The sequence below is a fragment of the Lepisma saccharinum genome, chromosome 13 (genome assembly GCF_977018435.1).
Source record: "Lepisma saccharinum chromosome 13, izLepSacc3.1, whole genome shotgun sequence".
NCBI classification, from domain to species: domain Eukaryota; kingdom Metazoa; phylum Arthropoda; class Insecta; order Zygentoma; family Lepismatidae; genus Lepisma; species Lepisma saccharinum.
The window spans coordinates 15,196,657-15,209,730 of record NC_139241.1 but is presented as its reverse complement, the minus strand read 5'-3'; the positions used below and the strand labels follow the sequence as shown (position 1 = coordinate 15,209,730).

The 13,074-nt window shown below is 35.9% G+C and overlaps 8 non-coding genes across 8 annotated transcripts; all 8 read left to right on the top strand.

Annotated features, from left to right (window-relative positions):
• Nucleotides 1-565: 565 nt before the first annotated feature.
• On the top strand, nucleotides 566-683 carry LOC145997632 (U5 spliceosomal RNA). Its single transcript, XR_014443031.1, has one exon. It is a non-coding gene; the product is annotated as a U5 spliceosomal RNA (small nuclear RNA).
• A 1,563-nt stretch (nucleotides 684-2,246) lies between these two features.
• On the top strand, nucleotides 2,247-2,364 carry LOC145997752 (U5 spliceosomal RNA). The gene has a single exon (XR_014443146.1). It is a non-coding gene; the product is annotated as a U5 spliceosomal RNA (small nuclear RNA).
• Nucleotides 2,365-3,928: 1,564 nt separating this feature from the next.
• Nucleotides 3,929-4,046, top strand: LOC145997631 (U5 spliceosomal RNA). The gene has a single exon (XR_014443030.1). It is a non-coding gene; the product is annotated as a U5 spliceosomal RNA (small nuclear RNA).
• A 1,561-nt stretch (nucleotides 4,047-5,607) lies between these two features.
• LOC145997630 (U5 spliceosomal RNA) lies at nucleotides 5,608-5,725 on the top strand. The gene has a single exon (XR_014443029.1). It is a non-coding gene; the product is annotated as a U5 spliceosomal RNA (small nuclear RNA).
• Nucleotides 5,726-7,290: 1,565 nt separating this feature from the next.
• LOC145997629 (U5 spliceosomal RNA) lies at nucleotides 7,291-7,408 on the top strand. The gene has a single exon (XR_014443028.1). It is a non-coding gene; the product is annotated as a U5 spliceosomal RNA (small nuclear RNA).
• A 1,562-nt stretch (nucleotides 7,409-8,970) lies between these two features.
• On the top strand, nucleotides 8,971-9,088 carry LOC145997628 (U5 spliceosomal RNA). Its single transcript, XR_014443027.1, has one exon. It is a non-coding gene; the product is annotated as a U5 spliceosomal RNA (small nuclear RNA).
• A 1,562-nt stretch (nucleotides 9,089-10,650) lies between these two features.
• On the top strand, nucleotides 10,651-10,768 carry LOC145997627 (U5 spliceosomal RNA). Its single transcript, XR_014443026.1, has one exon. It is a non-coding gene; the product is annotated as a U5 spliceosomal RNA (small nuclear RNA).
• Nucleotides 10,769-12,333: 1,565 nt separating this feature from the next.
• On the top strand, nucleotides 12,334-12,451 carry LOC145997626 (U5 spliceosomal RNA). Its single transcript, XR_014443025.1, has one exon. It is a non-coding gene; the product is annotated as a U5 spliceosomal RNA (small nuclear RNA).
• Nucleotides 12,452-13,074: the final 623 nt, after the last annotated feature.

The window sequence follows — 13,074 nt, the reverse complement described above, 5'->3', positions numbered from 1 at the left end:
ATTATTACGTTAAGTAATTTCCACGGAACTATCTTGTTTTATATTCATGGCTATTGCCCAATCTATACTAAATTTCGAGATTCCATCACTACATATATACGTGCAAGAATCGCACGACATGAAAGTGACCCTTCATAACCGAAATAACTGCGGTAATTTTCTTTCCTGCTTCGGTGTGGTTTCTTTACGAAACATTATTAAGCATGCCTGTGGGAGAAACCCGAAAGTGTAATCGTGTTGCATATGAGAACAGGTAAACTGAAAATTCTTCGTGAAATGGAATGTGTTGCCAAAGTACAAGTTCCCACTAGTTGAAATGGTGGCCGAGAGATGGCAGAATTTGCTGTCGGTTTATCATTTGTGTACGTTGGTCCGTGCACATGACGCAAGTTAGAAATCGGCACGGATTTATATCCTTATTTTCTCGTTTTAAGAAACGAAAATCACACAAAACGAGGTTTTATATTTCAACAAGTAAAACAGCGATTTCCTACGGAACCTACACGTTCCCATGAGCAGTGAATTGAACTGCAACATAGGCTAGGAAAAATTGGTGGCCTGGAAACAACTCTGGTTTCCCTTCATACGCAAAAATCTTTCGCCTTTTACTAAAGATTTCCGTGGAGGGGAACAACAAACGAGTCTATTATTATTTTTTATAAAGGCTTGGTACAAACTGAGCCCGATTAGCAAACACAACGAAAACTGTAGGTGGAAATGTGTGCTCTTGCTCAGCTTGATAATCTCTCACCTTCTGAAATTTGCAGGCAGGAGGATCTGTATGGGCGCTTCCTGCTAAATTTCCAAATGCTCTTGTCATTTCACAACGAAGCCGAACATGGAAATGACTTCACAGGGAGGATTGTATGGAAACAGAGTTAGCATGATCAAAACAAAGTGATTTAAACAATATGTTTTCTCCGTTTAAAACATATTTCTTTTTTTATTTCAAATGTTTAAACAAAGCGTTTGAAACATGTTTCTTTTCAGATTTGTTTAAAACACATTCTGATACTTGACGTTTGATAGTTTGTGATTATTTGTGTGTTTTGTAACTACGCGTGTTCTTTAAATGTGTGTCATTCTCTTTATTGTGCATTAGAATCTGCTCAGTGGTTCAAAATGTACATCAAATAACACACATATGGTGATGAATACCGTGGGCCACGTTCAAAATTCATGGCTATGACTTATGCAGATGTTTAAGATTTAGATCCATTCACGATGATAATTAATCAGAAGCTACCACTTGGACTCAGTGGGGCCTTGAAACTGTGGATTAGTTGGAGCTTCTCGAACAGCGTACAGGCGAGATTTAAGACTAACATAAATGTGTATCTTAAGAAGTTAGTCAAGCGTTTGCTTGTAATATGAACACAATCAATCCTTGGATGTTCTACAGATACATTATTTTTCATTATTCTTAAAAAAATGTCATCTTGGCATTTTGTTTAAAAGTTTTATTTTTTTAAAAAAAAATATATCCTTTTCGACAAATCAACATTAGAAGCATGTTAAAACAAACAAAAGAACACAAATTTGCCAACCCTGTATGGAAGTAACATTGTGAAAAAGAAGTCGTTAGCGTATGATAGGAAATTTTGGAACACAAAATTCCTTTTACTTATTTCTTTCTCTCTAATTTACAATTGTCGAAATGTAACTTGCTTTGATGCCGAGAATTATTACGTTAAGTAATTTCCACGGAACTATCTTGTTTTATATTCATGGCTATTGCCCAATCTATACTAAATTTCGAGATTCCATCACTACATATATACGTGAAAGAATCGCACGACATGAAAGTGACCCGTCATAACCGAAATAACTGCGGTAATTTTCTTTCCTGCTTCGGTGTGGTTTCTTTGCGAAACATTATTAAGCATGCCTGTGGGAGAAACCCGAAAGTGTAATCGTGTTGCATATGAGAACAGGTAAACTGAAAATTCTTCGTGAAATGGAATGTGTTGCCAAAGTACAAGTTCCCACTAGTTGAAATGGTGGCCGAGAGATGGCAGAATTTGCTGTCGGTTTATCATTTGTGTACGTTGGTCCGTGCACATGACGCAAATTAGAAATCGGCACGGATTTATATCCTTATTTTCTCGTTTTAAGAAACGAAAATCACACAAAACGAGGTTTTATATTTCAACAAGTAAAACAGCGATTTCCTACGGAACCTACACGTTCCCATGAGCAGTGAATTGAACTGCAACATAGGCTAGGAAAAATTGGTGGCCTGGAAACAACTCTGGTTTCCCTTCATACGCAAAAATCTCTCGCCTTTTACTAAAGATTTCCGTGGAGGGGAACAACAAACGAGTCTATTATTATTTTTTATAAAGGCTTGGTACAAACTGAGCCCGATTAGCAAACACAACGAAAACTGTAGGTGGAAATGTGTGCTCTTGCTCAGCTTGATAATCTCTCACCTTCTGAAATTTGCAGGCAGGAGGATCTGTATGGGCGCTTCCTGCTAAATTTCCAAATGCTCTTGTCATTTCACAACGAAGCCGAACATGGAAATGACTTCACAGGGAGGATTGTATGGAAACAGAGTTAGCATGATCAAAACAAAGTGTTTTAAACAATATGTTTTCTCCGTTTAAAACATATTTCTTTGTTTATTTCAAATGTTTAAACAAAGCGTTTGAAACATGTTTCTTTTCAGATTTGTTTAAAACACATTTTGATACTTGACGTTTGATAGTTTGTGATTATTTGTGTGTTTTGTAACTACGCGTTTTCTTTAAATGAGTATCATTCTCTTTATTGTGCATTAGAATCAGCTTAGTGGTTCGAAATGTACATCAAATAACACACATAAGGTGATGAATACCGTGGGCCACGTTTAAAATTCATGGCTATGATTTATGCAGATGTTTAAGATTTATATCCATTCACGATGATAATTAATCAGAAGCTACCACTTGGACTCAGTGGGGCCTGGAAACTGTGGATTAGTTGGAGCTTCTCGAACAGCGTACAGGCGAGATTTAAGACTAACATAAATGTGTATTTTAAGAAGTTAGTCAAGCGTTTGCTTGTAATATGAACACAATTAATCCTTGGATATTCTACAGATACATTATTTTTCATTATTCTTAAAAAAATGTCATCTTGGCATTTTGTTTAAAAGTTTTATTTTTTAAAAAAAAATATATCCTTTTCGACAAATCAACATTAAAAGCATGTTAAAACAAACAAAAGAACACAAATTTGCCAACCCTGTATGGAAGTAACATTGTGAAAAAGGAGTCGTTAGCGTATGATAGGAAATTTTGGAACACAAAATTCCTTTTACTTATTTCTTTCTCTCTAATTTACAATTGTCGAAATGTAACTTGCTTTGATGCCGAGAATTATTACGTTAAGTAATTTCCACGGAACTATCTTGTTTTATATTCATGGCTATTTTACCCAATCTATAGTAAATTTCGAGATTCCATCACTACATAAATACGTGCAAGAATCGCATGACATGAAAGTGACCCGTCATAACCAAAATAACTGCGGTAATTTTCTTTCTTGCTTCGGTGTGGTTTCTTTACGAAACATTATTAAGCATGCCTGTGGGAGAAACCCGAAAGTGTAATCGTGTTGCATATGAGAACAGGTAAACTGAAAATTCCTCGTGAAATGGAATGTGTTGCCAAAGTACAAGTTCCCACTAGTTGAAATGGTGGCCGAGAGATGGCAGAATTTGCTGTCGGTTTATCATTTGTGTACGTTGGTCCGTGCACATGACGCAAATTAGAAATCGGCACGGATTTATATCCTTATTCTCTCGTTTTAAGAAACGAATATCACACAAAACGAGGTTTTATATTTCAACAAGTAAAACAGCGATTTCCTACGTAACCTACACGTTCCCATGAGCAGTGAATTGAACTGCAACATAGGCTAGGAAAAATTGGTGGCCTGGAAACAACTCTGGTTTCCCTTCATACGCAAAAATCTTTCGCCTTTTACTAAAGATTTCCGTGGAGGGGAACAACAAACGAGTCTATTATTATTTTTTATAAAGGCTTGGTACAAACTGAGCCCGATTAGCAAACACAACGAAAACTGTAGGTGGAAATGTGTGCTCTTGCTCAGCTTGATAATCTCTCACCTTCTGAAATTTGCAGGCAGGAGGATCTGTATGGGCGCTTCCTGCTAAATTTCCAAATGCTCTTGTCATTTCACAACGAAGCCGAACATGGAAATGACTTCACAGGGGGATTGTATGGAAACAGAGTTAGCATGATCAAAACAAAGTGATTTAAACAATATGTTTTCTCCGTTTAAAACATATTTCTTTGTTTATTTCAAATGTTTAAACAAAGCGTTTGAAACATGTTTCTTTTCAGATTTGTTTAAAACACATTCTGATACTTGACGTTTGATAGTTTGTGATTATTTGTGTGTTTTGTAACTACGCGTGTTCTTTAAATGTGTGTCATTCTCTTTATTGTGCATTAGAATCTGCTCAGTGGTTCAAAATGTACATCAAATAACACACATATGGTGATGAATACCGTGGGCCACGTTCAAAATTCATGGCTATGACTTATGCAGATGTTTAAGATTTAGATCCATTCACGATGATAATTAATCAGAAGCTACCACTTGGACTCAGTGGGGCCTGGAAACTGTGGATTAGTTGGAGCTTCTCGAACAGTGTACAGGCGAGATTTAAGACTAACATAAATGTGTATTTTAAGAAGTTAGTCAAGCGTTTGCTTGTAATATGAACACAATCAATCCTTGGATGTTCTACAGATACATTATTTTTCATTATCCTTAAAAAAATGTCATCTTGGCATTTTGTTTAAAAGTTTTATTTTTTAAAAAAAAATATATCCTTTTCGACAAATCAACATTAAAAGCATGTTAAAACAAACAAAAGAACACAAATTTGCCAACCCTGTATGGAAGTAACATTGTGAAAAAGAAGTCGTTAGCGTATGATAGGAAATTTTGGAACACAAAATTCCTTTTACTTATTTCTTTCTCTCTAATTTACAATTGTCGAAATGTAACTTGCTTTGATGCCGAGAATTATTACGTTAAGTAATTTCCACGGAACTATCTTGTTTTATATTCATGGCTATTGCCCAATCTATACTAAATTTCGAGATTCCATCACTACATATATACGTGCAAGAATCGCACGACATGAAAGTGACCCGTCATAACCGAAATAACTGCGGTAATTTTCTTTCCTGCTTCGGTGTGGTTTCTTTACGAAACATTATTAAGCATGCCTGTGGGAGAAACCCGAAAGTGTAATCGTGCTGCATATGAGAACAGGTAAACTGAAAATTCTTCGTGAAATGGAATGTGTTGCCAAAGTACAAGTTCCCACTAGTTGAAATGGTGGCCGAGAGATGGCAGAATTTGCTGTCGGTTTATCATTTGTGTACGTTGGTCCGTGCACATGACGCAAATTAGAAATCGGCACGGATTTATATCCTTATTTTCTCGTTTTAAGAATCGAAAATCACACAAAACGAGTTTTTATATTTCAACAAGTAAAACAGCGATTTCCTACGGAACCTACACGTTCCCATGAGCAGTGAATTGAACTGCAACATAGGCTAGGAAAAATTGGTGGCCTGGAAACAACTCTGGTTTCCCTTCATACGCAAAAATCTTTCGCCTTTTACTAAAGATTTCCGTGGAGGGGAACAACAAACGAGTCTATTATTATTTTTTATAAAGGCTTGGTACAAACTGAGCCCGATTAGCAAACACAACGAAAACTGTAGGTGGAAATGTGTGCTCTTGCTCAGCTTGATAATCTCTCACCTTCTGAAATTTGCAGGCAGGAGGATCTGTATGGGCGCTTCCTGCTAAATTTCCAAATGCTCTTGTCATTTCACAACGAAGCCGAACATGGAAATGACTTCACAGGGAGGATTGTATGGAAACAGAGTTAGCATGATCAAAACAAAGTGTTTTAAACAATATGTTTTCTCCGTTTAAAACATATTTCTTTGTTTATTTCAAATGTTTAAACAAAGCGTTTGAAACATGTTTCTTTTCAGATTTGTTTAAAACACATTTTGATACTTGACGTTTGATAGTTTGTGATTATTTGTGTGTTTTGTAACTACGCGTTTTCTTTAAATGAGTATCATTCTCTTTATTGTGCATTAGAATCAGCTCAGTGGTTCGAAATGTACATCAAATAACACACATAAGGTGATGAATACCGTGGGCCACGTTTAAAATTCATGGCTATGATTTATGCAGATGTTTAAGATTTATATCCATTCACGATGATAATTAATCAGAAGCTACCACTTGGACTCAGTGGGGCCTGGAAACTGTGGATTAGTTGGAGCTTCTCGAACAGCGTACAGGCGAGATTTAAGACTAACATAAATGTGTATTTTAAGAAGTTAGTCAAGCGTTTGCTTGTAATATGAACACAATTAATCCTTGGATATTCTACAGATACATTATTTTTCATTATTCTTAAAAAAATGTCATCTTGGCATTTTGTTTAAAAGTTTTATTTTTTTAAAAAAAAATATATCCTTTTCGACAAATCAACATTAAAAGCATGTTAAAACAAACAAAAGAACACAAATTTGCCAACCCTGTATGGAAGTAACATTGTGAAAAAGGAGTCGTTAGCGTATGATAGGAAATTTTGGAACACAAAATTCCTTTTACTTATTTCTTTCTCTCTAATTTACAATTGTCGAAATGTAACTTGCTTTGATGCCGAGAATTATTACGTTAAGTAATTTCCACGGAACTATCTTGTTTTATATTCATGGCTATTTTACCCAATCTATAGTAAATTTCGAGATTCCATCACTACATAAATACGTGCAAGAATCGCATGACATGAAAGTGACCCGTCATAACCAAAATAACTGCGGTAATTTTCTTTCTTGCTTCGGTGTGGTTTCTTTACGAAACATTATTAAGCATGCCTGTGGGAGAAACCCGAAAGTGTAATCGTGTTGCATATGAGAACAGGTAAACTGAAAATTCCTCGTGAAATGGAATGTGTTGCCAAAGTACAAGTTCCCACTAGTTGAAATGGTGGCCGAGAGATGGCAGAATTTGCTGTCGGTTTATCATTTGTGTACGTTGGTCCGTGCACATGACGCAAATTAGAAATCGGCACGGATTTATATCCTTATTTTCTCGTTTTAAGAAACGAATATCACACAAAACGAGGTTTTATATTTCAACAAGTAAAACAGCAATTTCCTACGTAACCTACACGTTCCCATGAGCAGTGAATTGAACTGCAACATAGGCTAGGAAAAATTGGTGGCCTGGAAACAACTCTGGTTTCCCTTCATACGCAAAAATCTTTCGCCTTTTACTAAAGATTTCCGTGGAGGGGAACAACAAACGAGTCTATTATTATTTTTTATAAAGGCTTGGTACAAACTGAGCCCGATTAGCAAACACAACGAAAACTGTAGGTGGAAATGTGTGCTCTTGCTCAGCTTGATAATCTCTCACCTTCTGAAATTTGCAGGCAGGAGGATCTGTATGGGCGCTTCCTGCTAAATTTCCAAATGCTCTTGTCATTTCACAACGAAGCCGAACATGGAAATGACTTCACAGGGGGATTGTATGGAAACAGAGTTAGCATGATCAAAACAAAGTGATTTAAACAATATGTTTTCTCCGTTTAAAACATATTTCTTTGTTTATTTCAAATGTTTAAACAAAGCGTTTGAAACATGTTTCTTTTCAGATTTGTTTAAAACACATTCTGATACTTGACGTTTGATAGTTTGTGATTATTTGTGTGTTTTGTAACTACGCGTGTTCTTTAAATGTGTGTCATTCTCTTTATTGTGCATTAGAATCTGCTCAGTGGTTCAAAATGTACATCAAATAACACACATATGGTGATGAATACCGTGGGCCACGTTCAAAATTCATGGCTATGACTTATGCAGATGTTTAAGATTTAGATCCATTCACGATGATAATTAATCAGAAGCTACCACTTGGACTCAGTGGGGCCTGGAAACTGTGGATTAGTTGGAGCTTCTCGAACAGTGTACAGGCGAGATTTAAGACTAACATAAATGTGTATTTTAAGAAGTTAGTCAAGCGTTTGCTTGTAATATGAACACAATCAATCCTTGGATGTTCTACAGATACATTATTTTTCATTATCCTTAAAAAAATGTCATCTTGGCATTTTGTTTAAAAGTTTTATTTTTTTAAAAAAAAATATATCCTTTTCGACAAATCAACATTAAAAGCATGTTAAAACAAACAAAAGAACACAAATTTGCCAACCCTGTATGGAAGTAACATTGTGAAAAAGAAGTCGTTAGCGTATGATAGGAAATTTTGGAACACAAAATTCCTTTTACTTATTTCTTTCTCTCTAATTTACAATTGTCGAAATGTAACTTGCTTTGATGCCGAGAATTATTACGTTAAGTAATTTCCACGGAACTATCTTGTTTTATATTCATGGCTATTGCCCAATCTATACTAAATTTCGAGATTCCATCACTACATATATACGTGCAAGAATCGCACGACATGAAAGTGACCCGTCATAACCGAAATAAGTGCGGTAATTTTCTTTCCTGCTTCGGTGTGGTTTCTTTACGAAACATTATTAAGCATGCCTGTGGGAGAAACCCGAAAGTGTAATCGTGCTGCATATGAGAACAGGTAAACTGAAAATTCTTCGTGAAATGGAATGTGTTGCCAAAGTACAAGTTCCCACTAGTTGAAATGGTGCCCGAGAGATGGCAGAATTTGCTGTCGGTTTATCATTTGTGTACGTTGGTCCGTGCACATGACGCAAATTAGAAATCGGCACGGATTTATATCCTTATTTTCTCGTTTTAAGAAACGAATATCACACAAAACGAGGTTTTATATTTCAACAAGTAAAACAGCAATTTCCTACGTAACCTACACGTTCCCATGAGCAGTGAATTGAACTGCAACATAGGCTAGGAAAAATTGGTGGCCTGGAAACAACTCTGGTTTCCCTTCATACGCAAAAATCTTTCGCCTTTTACTAAAGATTTCCGTGGAGGGGAACAACAAACGAGTCTATTATTATTTTTTATAAAGGCTTGGTACAAACTGAGCCCGATTAGCAAACACAACGAAAACTGTAGGTGGAAATGTGTGCTCTTGCTCAGCTTGATAATCTCTCACCTTCTGAAATTTGCAGGCAGGAGGATCTGTATGGGCGCTTCCTGCTAAATTTCCAAATGCTCTTGTCATTTCACAACGAAGCCGAACATGGAAATGACTTCACAGGGGGATTGTATGGAAACAGAGTTAGCATGATCAAAACAAAGTGATTTAAACAATATGTTTTCTCCGTTTAAAACATATTTCTTTGTTTATTTCAAATGTTTAAACAAAGCGTTTGAAACATGTTTCTTTTCAGATTTGTTTAAAACACATTCTGATACTTGACGTTTGATAGTTTGTGATTATTTGTGTGTTTTGTAACTACGCGTGTTCTTTAAATGTGTGTCATTCTCTTTATTGTGCATTAGAATCTGCTCAGTGGTTCAAAATGTACATCAAATAACACACATATGGTGATGAATACCGTGGGCCACGTTCAAAATTCATGGCTATGACTTATGCAGATGTTTAAGATTTAGATCCATTCACGATGATAATTAATCAGAAGCTACCACTTGGACTCAGTGGGGCCTGGAAACTGTGGATTAGTTGGAGCTTCTCGAACAGTGTACAGGCGAGATTTAAGACTAACATAAATGTGTATTTTAAGAAGTTAGTCAAGCGTTTGCTTGTAATATGAACACAATCAATCCTTGGATGTTCTACAGATACATTATTTTTCATTATCCTTAAAAAAATGTCATCTTGGCATTTTGTTTAAAAGTTTTATTTTTTTAAAAAAAAATATATCCTTTTCGACAAATCAACATTAAAAGCATGTTAAAACAAACAAAAGAACACAAATTTGCCAACCCTGTATGGAAGTAACATTGTGAAAAAGAAGTCGTTAGCGTATGATAGGAAATTTTGGAACACAAAATTCCTTTTACTTATTTCTTTCTCTCTAATTTACAATTGTCGAAATGTAACTTGCTTTGATGCCGAGAATTATTACGTTAAGTAATTTCCACGGAACTATCTTGTTTTATATTCATGGCTATTGCCCAATCTATACTAAATTTCGAGATTCCATCACTACATATATACGTGCAAGAATCGCACGACATGAAAGTGACCCGTCATAACCGAAATAAGTGCGGTAATTTTCTTTCCTGCTTCGGTGTGGTTTCTTTACGAAACATTATTAAGCATGCCTGTGGGAGAAACCCGAAAGTGTAATCGTGCTGCATATGAGAACAGGTAAACTGAAAATTCTTCGTGAAATGGAATGTGTTGCCAAAGTACAAGTTCCCACTAGTTGAAATGGTGGCCGAGAGATGGCAGAATTTGCTGTCGGTTTATCATTTGTGTACGTTGGTCCGTGCACATGACGCAAATTAGAAATCGGCACGGATTTATATCCTTATTTTCTCGTTTTAAGAATCGAAAATCACACAAAACGAGTTTTTATATTTCAACAAGTAAAACAGCGATTTCCTACGGAACCTACACGTTCCCATGAGCAGTGAATTGAACTGCAACATAGGCTAGGAAAAATTGGTGGCCTGGAAACAACTCTGGTTTCCCTTCATACGCAAAAATCTTTCGCCTTTTACTAAAGATTTCCGTGGAGGGGAACAACAAACGAGTCTATTATTATTTTTTATAAAGGCTTGGTACAAACTGAGCCCGATTAGCAAACACAACGAAAACTGTAGGTGGAAATGTGTGCTCTTGCTCAGCTTGATAATCTCTCACCTTCTGAAATTTGCAGGCAGGAGGATCTGTATGGGCGCTTCCTGCTAAATTTCCAAATGCTCTTGTCATTTCACAACGAAGCCGAACATGGAAATGACTTCACAGGGAGGATTGTATGGAAACAGAGTTAGCATGATCAAAACAAAGTGTTTTAAACAATATGTTTTCTCCGTTTAAAACATATTTCTTTGTTTATTTCAAATGTTTAAACAAAGCGTTTGAAACATGTTTCTTTTCAGATTTGTTTAAAACACATTTTGATACTTGACGTTTGATAGTTTGTGATTATTTGTGTGTTTTGTAACTACGCGTTTTCTTTAAATGAGTATCATTCTCTTTATTGTGCATTAGAATCAGCTCAGTGGTTCGAAATGTACATCAAATAACACACATAAGGTGATGAATACCGTGGGCCACGTTTAAAATTCATGGCTATGATTTATGCAGATGTTTAAGATTTATATCCATTCACGATGATAATTAATCAGAAGCTACCACTTGGACTCAGTGGGGCCTGGAAACTGTGGATTAGTTGGAGCTTCTCGAACAGCGTACAGGCGAGATTTAAGACTAACATAAATGTGTATTTTAAGAAGTTAGTCAAGCGTTTGCTTGTAATATGAACACAATTAATCCTTGGATATTCTACAGATACATTATTTTTCATTATTCTTAAAAAAATGTCATCTTGGCATTTTGTTTAAAAGTTTTATTTTTTTAAAAAAAAATATATCCTTTTCGACAAATCAACATTAAAAGCATGTTAAAACAAACAAAAGAACACAAATTTGCCAACCCTGTATGGAAGTAACATTGTGAAAAAGGAGTCGTTAGCGTATGATAGGAAATTTTGGAACACAAAATTCCTTTTACTTATTTCTTTCTCTCTAATTTACAATTGTCGAAATGTAACTTGCTTTGATGCCGAGAATTATTACGTTAAGTAATTTCCACGGAACTATCTTGTTTTATATTCATGGCTATTTTACCCAATCTATAGTAAATTTCGAGATTCCATCACTACATAAATACGTGCAAGAATCGCATGACATGAAAGTGACCCGTCATAACCAAAATAACTGCGGTAATTTTCTTTCTTGCTTCGGTGTGGTTTCTTTACGAAACATTATTAAGCATGCCTGTGGGAGAAACCCGAAAGTGTAATCGTGTTGCATATGAGAACAGGTAAACTGAAAATTCCTCGTGAAATGGAATGTGTTGCCAAAGTACAAGTTCCCACTAGTTGAAATGGTGGCCGAGAGATGGCAGAATTTGCTGTCGGTTTATCATTTGTGTACGTTGGTCCGTGCACATGACGCAAATTAGAAATCGGCACGGATTTATATCCTTATTTTCTCGTTTTAAGAAACGAATATCACACAAAACGAGGTTTTATATTTCAACAAGTAAAACAGCAATTTCCTACGTAACCTACACGTTCCCATGAGCAGTGAATTGAACTGCAACATAGGCTAGGAAAAATTGGTGGCCTGGAAACAACTCTGGTTTCCCTTCATACGCAAAAATCTTTCGCCTTTTACTAAAGATTTCCGTGGAGGGGAACAACAAACGAGTCTATTATTATTTTTTATAAAGGCTTGGTACAAACTGAGCCCGATTAGCAAACACAACGAAAACTGTAGGTGGAAATGTGTGCTCTTGCTCAGCTTGATAATCTCTCACCTTCTGAAATTTGCAGGCAGGAGGATCTGTATGGGCGTTTCCTGCTAAATTTCCAAATGCTCTTGTCATTTCACAACGAAGCCGAACATGGAAATGACTTCACAGGGGGATTGTATGGAAACAGAGTTAGCATGATCAAAACAAAGTGATTTAAACAATATGTTTTCTCCGTTTAAAACATATTTCTTTGTTTATTTCAAATGTTTAAACAAAGCGTTTGAAACATGTTTCTTTTCAGATTTGTTTAAAACACATTCTGATACTTGACGTTTGATAGTTTGTGATTATTTGTGTGTTTTGTAACTACGCGTGTTCTTTAAATGTGTGTCATTCTCTTTATTGTGCATTAGAATCTGCTCAGTGGTTCAAAATGTACATCAAATAACACACATATGGTGATGAATACCGTGGGCCACGTTCAAAATTCATGGCTATGACTTATGCAGATGTTTAAGATTTAGATCCATTCACGATGATAATTAATCAGAAGCTACCACTTGGACTCAGTGGGGCCTGGAAACTGTGGATTAGTTGGAGCTTCTCGAACAGCGTACA